This window comes from Mastomys coucha, unplaced genomic scaffold (assembly GCF_008632895.1).
Source record: "Mastomys coucha isolate ucsf_1 unplaced genomic scaffold, UCSF_Mcou_1 pScaffold17, whole genome shotgun sequence".
Lineage (NCBI taxonomy): Eukaryota > Metazoa > Chordata > Mammalia > Rodentia > Muridae > Mastomys > Mastomys coucha.
Window position 1 is genome coordinate 37,483,591 of NW_022196899.1, and position 10,682 is coordinate 37,494,272.

General features: G+C 36.2%; 1 long non-coding RNA gene across 1 annotated transcript in view; it reads right to left on the reverse strand.

The window, feature by feature from the left end:
- Positions 1 to 6,733: 6,733 nt before the first annotated feature.
- Positions 6,734 to 10,682, reverse strand: part of LOC116094824 — a 7,548-nt gene continuing 3,599 nt past the window's right edge. The window contains exon 2 of the long non-coding RNA XR_004120337.1: positions 6,734 to 6,901. This is a non-coding gene — a long non-coding RNA (uncharacterized LOC116094824). The remainder of the gene's footprint in view (positions 6,902 to 10,682) is intronic.

Here is a 10,682-nt window from a genome sequence, read left to right on the forward strand (position 1 = left end):
TAGTAAAAATGGCCATCTTACCGAAGGCAATCTACAGATTCAACGCAATCCCCATCAAAATTCCAACTGCGCAGATCTTTTGGGATATAAATATTATGGTTTCTGGTTTTGTGCTTTCTGAGATTTCAGTGTGTGTTCCTCTATGTCTCTATGCTATATGTTTTCTGTGCCTTTTCTTTTCCTCTTTTTTTCTTTATTTTACATTTTTCAATTTTGCTTTATTTTATTTTATTGTTATATTTTTCATTCCTGGTTTGTTTTCTAAGAATATAGATGGTAAATAACATATATGTGAAAATATTTGTCCTTAAATATGAAAATGACCAATTTGTTTGAAGAAATCCTTTTTCATGTTTCATAGTGATATATTTTCATAGCTGTATTTTACAAAAATATTTCTAGTCATCACTTATTATATCTTTTATTTATTAGTCATGGATAAGAACTGTATATCAGAAGATTTTTCAACAGTTTCACATTGTCTCTGTATGTAGCTGTGTTTTGTGTACTCTCATCATATATTATAGTCACACATTAAAGTGTGGACACAATAAAGCTATTCTGTAGTACCTATTTATGCATATGTGTTTTTTTTGTGTATGTAAATGCAATTTTCAAAACATTCAATTAATTTGAGATAGGTTGGGAAGCCATAGAGTGGTTGGAGGGAATGTATATAGGAAAGAATGGAAGCTGGGGGAGGATAAAATTTAGTTATATAATTACATTTTAATTTTAAAAAGCTAATAAAAAATTACATTTTATGAAGTATTTTTCATAGCACTCTTTAGTTCTTATAGAAATACAATTTGGTTAATGTCATCAGGAAGATAAATCATTGCCTCAGAATAGAAACATAAACCTACTTCTAGTATAGAACCAAAGAGGATCCAGCGAACATGGATGAGTTCTGCTCCTTGGAATGTGGTGAAGCCTTCCATCTGCTATCATCAAGAGTGTTCATGAGATTAAGAAACTTTCTCTTCTACCCAGCGATTGGTCTTTTCATTGTTATTTCAGGTCCCATTCTTTAGATGGAATAATTTTTATTAATGTTTCAAATTTTTGTCAGCTATGAATAAAGCTATTGTTAATATCCTAGGACAAATATTTTTGAATATGTGTTTATGTTTTGGTCTTGAATATGTATGTGCCAGAAGCCCGAAATAAATAGTTAAGCAGATGCTTATCTAACGAAACAATAAGAAAGTCAGCAAAATGTCAATACTTTCCCATTATAATTTCCTCCTCTCTAAACATCTTGTAAAACTACCAGTTCATCAGCTTTTCCCAAACAAGACACCAAATATTAGGCTTATAATATGCTTGCATTTAACAGAGTCTAAGCATAAATTATAAATGTGAGCAGTATGATAGTAATACACAGGGAAAAGTAAAACATTTTAAAATTATTCCTGTGAAGTTATTTCCATTAAAATATATGCCTCTATATTTTAATTCTATCTGCATTCCCATATGTCAATAAGCTATTATATCTCTAACTGTAAATTATTGTTACTTAACCATCAATCAATCTTAAACCTGAGATCAGACAAGAACACCTGTGCATGTTTAAATGGAACTGTAGTGAACCCTGGAACATCTTCAGACACTCCTCCTAAATCTTCAAAGGAGCAGGGGATCTTTGGTACCATGTTGAAGAAATTATAAAATCACTCACAAAATCATTCTTTATGTCTATATAGTGATATGCCATTCTAGTATCATATAAAGATTATAGAGTACATGAAATTCACTTTGAGAATATTTAACTTTAATTGTTACTTGGTCTTAGTTTCAGTTGATGTACAAAAAATCAGTGTCCTAAAAATATAACATTGCTTCTAAGATTCTCCAAACATATTCACAAAACAAAGTGACATATCATTGTGAATAATGTTTGCTTTAAGTATTTGGTACAGCAATCATCACAAGTATTAATTTCATCTAAAATATTGTTAAATAAAAACAATAAATACAATTTAGACCCCCTAAAATGCATTCTGATTATTTAGACACAACACATTAGTATTTTTAAACTCAATTTGTCTTGGTGACATTTCTGAGAATAAATAGTCTCAATGAACCCAAGATGCTTGAAAAGCTATGCCATTTTAATGAGTGTTCAGGCACTTCCACCCTGGAATTTGTTATTTTGTTGCTATGACAAGGGATCATTTAGCAACAAAAATAGGCATTGAAAGGCTATTCATTATAGTGGCAGAAAAATAAATGAATGGGTGTAATCAAATAGCTTGGCCATTCATATTTGTTTTGATGGTCACAGTTCACCATGATTCTATCAACAGATGTATTATTAAGCTGCCATTTTAACATACCCAAATTAGTGAAATATGTAAGGAAATGAAGCTGGTAAAATTCTCCCTCTTTGTGTGTTGGAGATTGTTCTTGGTATCTCACACATGCTTAAACATTCAGTCACTGAATTATTGAGCTACAAGCACACCCAGGATAATACACCCAATATAAGATTCTATGTCTAAGCTCATATAGGAAACCTCATGGATCCTAGCTATGATGGTCTCAATGAACTCTGACATGGCTAAATTCCAGATTGCCTCCTTAACCTAAGGCTTCTGAATTCTCCTATATTAGATATCAGATGATTTAAAACTATAAACACTTTCTCTAAAGCCTTGACATATAAATATTGTTTAAGTTTTCTTGAAGACATTAAGGTTCATGAATGTCTCTGAAGAACCTAGGATCCATATCTTTGAAATACAGTCACCAGGGAAGATATTGTTTTTGCCTTCAAGTCCTTATGGGAAGTTTTGTGGTTGACTTTCTAAGGAACTTCACTCTCAGTTTTAAAACGACTAGCAAAAATGAAGATAGATGATATAAGTTTTACTGTTCCTTCAAGTAAATATAACTTTCAAATGGAGATGTATTAATCTCACTAACACTCTTAAATACTTAATATCAAGGAATACAAGGCAAACATGAAGTTGAAAAACTAACACTATTGACATTAATATATGCCTGGAGGTGTGGAGAGCCGAGCCCCGAGTGAGAGGCGTCGTAAACAAAGCCCTTATTTGGCTAAGCTACTGCTATTGGTTGCTTCTGCATCTGGTGATCTATCTGCTTTTGCTACATGGCCCATTGGGATTGGCTAAGCTTGGGAGTACTCAACAGCCGAGGGTGGGCCAGGAGGCGGAGCTTAAGTAAGCTCCAGAGAGGCAGGAGCAAGAAGGCAGATTAGGGCAGGAGGAGAAGCAGGCAGGAGAGAGTAGGAGGGAGAAGCATTGTTAAAAGTTTCCTGGAATAAACTGCAGAAAGGAAGAGCTCGTGTAGTTGTGTCTTTCTTGCTGGATGAGGAGGACACAACAACTTGTGGCCTGCATGGAGAAAAGAAAAGAAAAACCTTGCAACAGTTGGAGGCCTGGACTGGGAGAAAGTAAAAGAAAAGTAACAGTTGGAGGCCTGGACAGACTGGGAAGGAAAAAACCTCTTGAGACTCAGAACCTTTTGCAGTCAGGGTAAGCCGGCTGGTAAGTTCCCAGGTAAGTTGGATGATAAGGACCTCGGAAGTAGAGGCAATAAGGACCTCGTAAGTAGAGGCAATGAAGACCTTGGAAGTAGAGGCTATAAAGAGTAGTGAACTGAAAGTAAAAGTAAAAGTAACAAAAATAACCATGGGCATTTCATATTCAAATTTTCTGGCTCTCCCAGAGCTGTTATTATCAAACTCAATTTTTCTGACTCTTCAAAAGCTGTTAAGACCTATGTGGAAGCTCTTTAGGAGCTGTTTGGAAGATCAGCGCTGTTTTAAGGCCGTGGAAGAGCTGCCTTCAGCAAGCAACCCTATGCGGGGGTGGGTGAATTCAGCTTGGGAGATACTAGCCACCTGTTTCTGGTTAATGTTAACCCTGGCAACAGCTTGGTATCCCTGGGAAGCCCAAGACCTTAGGGGACTGAAGAAAGCAGTGGCAGAGGATGGCCCTCATTCATCCTGGGTAAGGACCATCCTTGAGGGCTTTGCCCACCAGGCTCTCACCCTCAGAGAATAGAACGAAATGGTCAAGGCTGTGTTCCCCTCACCCATGTTCCTTAAATGGATGGCCTTTTACCAGGAGTGTGGAGAGCAGAGAGAACAGAACCAACATTCTATCTTTAAGGGAAGAAATGTTTCAATTCGACTGTTTAGAACAAAATCCTCAGTCTATAGTTGGACCTGTTAGTTCTAAGGTGTACGAGATAAAGGGGAAAGCCACATTAGAACAGCTGAAAGAGGAGCGGTCAGTGAAATCAGGAAAGGGGAACTCAGACACAGATTGGTCTGATACAGATGAGGAATTACAAGATCTAATTGAGAAGATAGAGAAAAACTCCCTTAAGAAGAAACAGAAGAAAAGGGGGCCAGAGACTGAAAAAGGCCCCTCAGGCTGCATGCTGTCAGTGCCTCCCCCCTATAATCCAATCAACAGTGGGGGTCCAGGACTCTCCTTTTACCCAGAGGTTTGGCAAGCGGTGAGGTCAGAGCTCTAGCTCACCTGCCCAGTTTTTCAAGATGCTCAATTCTTCTTTAGAGAGCATCCTGTGATCTTTCCAAAGATTACGTCAGCTACCCCTAAAATTGGGGCCCCAAATGTGTTTACTGATAGTTCTAAAACAGGCTGTGGGACCTATTTGGTAGAGAAACAAGAGCCCGTGTTATGTCAATTCTCACCGGGCTCTCCTCAAGTAGTTAAATTAAAAATAGTAATTAAAGTTTTTAAAAATTGCCAATTTGCTTTTAATTTGATGTCTGATTCGGCTTATGTTGTTAACGCTGTTAAAGTTCTTGAAACCACTGGCCCCATTAAAATTAATAGTACCGTTTGTGCATTATTTGAGAATTTGCAGAAATTAATTTGGCAGAGAAAGAATCCATGTTTTATTCAGCATATTCAGGCTCATACTGGGTTGTCAGGACCTTTAAATAAAGGAAATGAGATTATAGATCAGTGGACTAGGATGGAGTGCATTTTCATGAGTTCTTCTATAGAAATGGCTAAACAGTACCATCAAAATTTTCGTGTGAATGCTAAGACCTTACAATAAAAATTTCATCTGTCTCGAGCTGATGCCCAACAGGTGGTCTTATATTGTCCTCAATGTGTCCTGATTATCCATATCATCCCCAAGGCATGTGTGTCAATCCACAGGGCTTGTCTCCCCTTAAGATCTGGCAGATGGATGTGACACATGTTTCTGAATTTCGAACTTTAAAATATGTTCACGTATCTGTAGATACGTGTTCTGGGATCATTCATGCCACACCTTTGAGTAGAGAAAAGACATACAATGTCATCTCGCATTGCCTAGAGACATGGGCTACCTGGGGCAAACCCCAGCAGCTAAAATTAGATAATGGACCTGCCTATATAGCTCAAACCTTTGTCATTTTGTAAACAGATAGAATTTCATGTTTCCCATGGACTGCCATATAATCCTCAAAGACAGGACATCGTTGAGTGTGCACATTGCACTCTTAAAGAACTTTTACAAAAACAAAAAGGGGGAATTGGCCAAGGCCATACCCCAAAAGAAAGAATTGCTCTTGCTCTTTTTACCTTAAAATTTTTAAACTTTGGATGTAGATGGCCTTTCTGCTGCGGATCGTCATCAGTGCAGCAGAGGTTTCTTGAAGAGATTTATGAAGTGAAAAGATATTCTGACAGGTTCATGTTATGGCCCAGATCCGGTATTGACGTGGGCGAGAGGCTCTGTTTGGGTGTTTCCACAGGACCATGGAGATCCCATTTGGGTCCCTGAGCGATTGACAAGGAAGTGTGCACGCAGAATGGAGAGATCGTGCCCGAGAGCCCTGTGCACCCTTCATCTTCTGTTCCTGGTAGAGAGCCAAGCAGAGCCGAGATGGAGGATTCTGTTGGTGTTTCCAAGACCAATGCCGATATGACATAATGCTCGAGGGTTTCCTCACCTTTTCAGTACCAATAGAAATTTAGATGTTTCATTTTTGCCTTTAGATTGGTTGGTCTCCTATTGCTGGTCTGCCTTGTGGGCCTGTGGTATATATGCAGGATGAGGTTCACTCAGAGAAGGAATGCAGCCATGATTGTGCAAGCATTTACGGCCATTGAGGCAGGACAGTTCCCCCAGGCATGGCTAACAATCATGTATCAGTGATCGTCCATCACATTCAGGCTGTAAGGCTGAGCACTGCACTTGGGATACACTGTTTGCTGCTAGTGGTCTCAAGAAGAGCATGTCTGATTGATGCAGGTTGATACCGCCCTTTCCCCAATTCTTCCATTCATTCCTGCCTCTGGAAAAATGGTATTGGACGGGTCTGGCTTGAACTGGGTGGGTGACACCTGGCGAAGAGCCTGTACAATGTCCCCAATTTATTTACCAGAGATCAGACCTCTACTCTTGCCTGTTTCATTTAGAAACTAAAAGGGGGAACTGTGGAGAGCCGAGCCCTGAGCGAGAGGCCTCATAAACAAGCTAAGCTACTGCTATTGGTTGCTTCTGCATCTGGTGATCTATCTGCTTTTGCTACATGGCTCATTGGGATTGGCTAAGCTTGGGAGTACTAAACAGCTGAGGGTGGGCCAGGAGGCAGAGCTTAAGTAAGCTCCAGAGAGGCAGGAGGGAGAAGGCATAAGATTAGAGCAGGAGGAGAAGCAGGTAGGAGAGAGCAGGAGGGAGAAGCATTGTTAAAAGTTTCCTGGAATAAACTGCAAAAAGGAAGAGCTCATGTAGTTGCGTCTTTATCACTGGACGAGGAGGACCCAACATGGAGGTGTTTTTCTTCTGATATATCTGTAAAGATTAAATTCAGGTATCTCTATGTGCTGTAAAGTATGACAACAGTTCAAACATAGTGATAAAGTCCACTGGATATCTTGAATAGTGCATCTGAAACCTAAAAGTAGAGATGTTATTCCTTAGTATCAGATAGCTTGGTTTTTGGAAAAAAGTCATGCTTTTTCCTTTACTCTAACACAGCTCCAAGTCTTTTACAAATTCTTATTATTCATAAATATAAAATGTCATAACTTGTAGTCATCTTTGAAAATATGTATTTATATATTTGTCCATATGTATGTATATATCTGTACTCTATCATAAAGCTATATATAAAATCTCTATATATGTCTATATTTATGTATATATCTGTACTCTCTCTACCACATATCTGACTATTTGCCTGTTTATCTTTCTATTATTTTTCAACTGCTATCTTTTTATCTATGTACTTGCCATCTTTCAATTAATTTTATTTGTATGCTACACTCTCTCTATCCTTTATGACTTTCACACTTATTGCATGCAAATGTGCATTTATCATTAGTGAAATTACATTTGTCTCTTTTATTCATTGTTTTAACATAAGAAGCAAAAAAATCATTATTGTTTTGTTATATACAATAACATTGAAATCATGGAATGGTAAAATATATCACATATTGCTTTAATACTCATGAATCATGGTCAAAAGTACTTTTAAAATGGCTACAGACCAGTATACCAAAAATTGGCAAAGATTATTCCAAACATAAGTAGAAGGATATAGATGTGATTGTGTAAGATGGCACTGACTGTGTATCTAGAACCTAGGAAACTAAGGTAAGGAAATGAGGAGCTCAGGTTCCTTGTGAGTAAAATAATAAGTCCAAGGTTTTTCTCGAATACATGAGATCCTGTCTCAAAGAGGAATAGCACCAGTACCTCCAGTAAAAGAACTTAACCAGAAATTATGAGCTACAGATAAAAACACCAAATGCATTTTATTTGAAACCTATGATTTAACTAAATTACAGGAGTGAAATAAAAGCTCAAAGAGCAGTCAATTTTGGTATAATCAAACCCTGCTAATATTGGCTTCTCACAGAATGTAAGCTTTTTAATAAAAGTTGTCTTGAAGCAATTATTATTTTTGTGTCCAAGTTGTAAGAAAATAAAAAAATAGGTATAATTGAATTCTTTCATTACAATATGGTTGCCAGAAATAGAGATGATATTTTCTACCTAAAAATAATACTTATTACATTTCCTTATGAATTTCTTTAAAATTCATTATAACACCTTTGCTTGCCTGTGACTTGTGATATGCTTTCATTTAGCATGGCTAGTGGGAAACTAGATTCATAGAGAACTATGAAATACAACAATGTAGTTCTTTATTATTGTTACTTAATTTAAAACATGATTTTCCTTTTGGAAAATTTATGTAATGTTTTACATAAGTACAATTACTGGGATATTTTTGAAAATTATGTTGGAAAATGAAATGAAAATTCATTTTGAATATAGCTTCATAAAATAAGAATATCCATTAGTGTGGATTGAGGCTCCTTTGTAAAAATGAGGCTGGTCTATCTCAAAGATAATGCACTTCTGTACTTGTATATATAGTCTACTTTTCCTTCAAGAAGAATTCAATGGGTGCTTCAGCTCTTGAGTAAAATCCAAAGACACTAGGGTTTTCATGGAAGAAGTGCAAATTATAAAGGAATTCATGGAAAATATAGGGTCCAAAAGAATTACATTACACTAGTGTGGTCTCTCTCCCAGCATGATAAAAATGTCAGTTCAGGTTACATATTGTGAAGTTATTTTTATAAGATTTTCTTTACATAATGCTTAATTAATATCTCATATATTCCTGATCAATAGCCTATGATATTCATTAGGCAATGTGCTATATTTTTTTCTCCCTAAGTTCTTAGCATTTGTTATGAAGCTTAACATATAAAATATATTAAAAATATTGAGTAAAATGTAAAATTATTCTCAGATAATAAGTCCTATTTCCACCAATCAATTTAAATAAAATAATTCTGTCAGAAACCTATGGTCTGCAAATAATATTTACCACATATCTGTGTACATGAATAAGGAAATGATGCATTAAATATGACACACATTAACATACATTTAATTAATTTAGCTTCTTATGGCTGATAAAAAAATAATGAGAAAGTCTAACAGAAATTGCTTTGAGATTTTTCCCCCTGGACTAATTTACAACCTAGCAGAAGGACATAAATCTGGCAATCAGGAAAATTTGCATATTTGTGAAAGAAAGGTCTGTGAGATGATGGATCACTGTGCACTCATTCTATTGATGTCTTATAAATTCATTTAAGAAGCTGAATCCATTTGGGAGGGAAAAACCTAGAAACTATGAAGCTAAACACATTAAATATAAAAAGGAGCAGATGTAAGACAGTCTCTTTTTGCTTCCATCTTTGCACATATGCATAACATTAGGAGGCTTGAATATAGAGAGTTCACAAAGAATTATTACGATGGAAGGTTAATGAAACACAGGAAAAGCTGAAGTGCCCTAATAATTTCCAAAATATGAACATTTTAAAATTAATGTGAATAACATCATCTGTCTATATTTTAGTTTATAAATTAAATACAATTATCTCAGACAAATGGAAACACACACATATATATGTATACATATATACATATATACGCCTCTAAAACTATAATATATATTCATCTATATGTTTAATTAATATCTCATATAGTCCTGATCAATATCCTATATTGTAATGTGTATGTATGTGTATTACAGTTACAAAGACTTTTTAAATTGAAATTGGCTGTATGTGCATTTGAAAATAAGAGGGTGAATCAGTGAGTGCAGAAACAACTCTAAGGAGAACATTAATTAGTTGAGTGGACAGAGTCCATTATTAAAATGTTGAGACACAGTTACACTTGAAAGGATCTAGAACCTTGGGATTTGTTATTGTTGTTGTAATTATATTAAAAATATGGACTGAAACTTTCAAAATGTGTGACTGCTCTGGCCATGGAAAAAGTTTGTCTAAGTTCACATATCCACATGCTCCTCCAAATCAAATACCTCATTCTAATCTCTAGTTCTGCAAAAATACAGTTGCTGTACTCTCCCTCATTTCCATTTGCTCCTATAGATCTTCTTCTCCCTTCTCCTACATGTTTATTTATCCTAAGCCCCTAAAACCAGCTGTTTCTTTCTGGGTACCCACAAGCCACTCTTGCTAGCAAAGCAGGTAGGCTGATTGCTTTATAACTTTCTCTGTTCTACTAAATCTAATCTCTGGGTCCATCCCTATTTTTGTATCAGTTCTTCTGCTGAGGTTGATCCATCCCCATTCCCAGACAGATCCTGATGGAATAATATGGGTTCTTCCCTATTGTGAGGAACCTCCACACTTGCTCAACCATGATCATTGATACTCTATTCATAATAGCCAGAATTTGGAAACAATCTAGATATCCTTCTACAGGAGGATGGATAAATAATAACTGCTACATTTATATAATACAGTATTACTGAGACAATAAAAAGGAAAACATAAAATTTTCAGACAAACAGATGGAGCTAGAAAAATCATCCTGAGTGAGCTAACCCAGACCCAGGAAGATAAATGATATTTACAACTTTTGTATGTGGACACTAGATGTAATGATAACTAAGATACAATCAATAAAATCACAGAGTTGTAGGAACAGAAAAAGGAACAGAAAGTAGTGGACAAATCTCATTAAGAAATGGAAATGACCGGGCAGTTGTGGCTCACACCTTTAATCCCAGCACTTCAGAGGCAGAGGCAGGCAGATTTCTGAGTTTGAGGCCAGCCTGAGTGAGGTCCAGGACAGCCAGGGCTATTCAAAGAAACTCTGTCTCGAAAAACCAA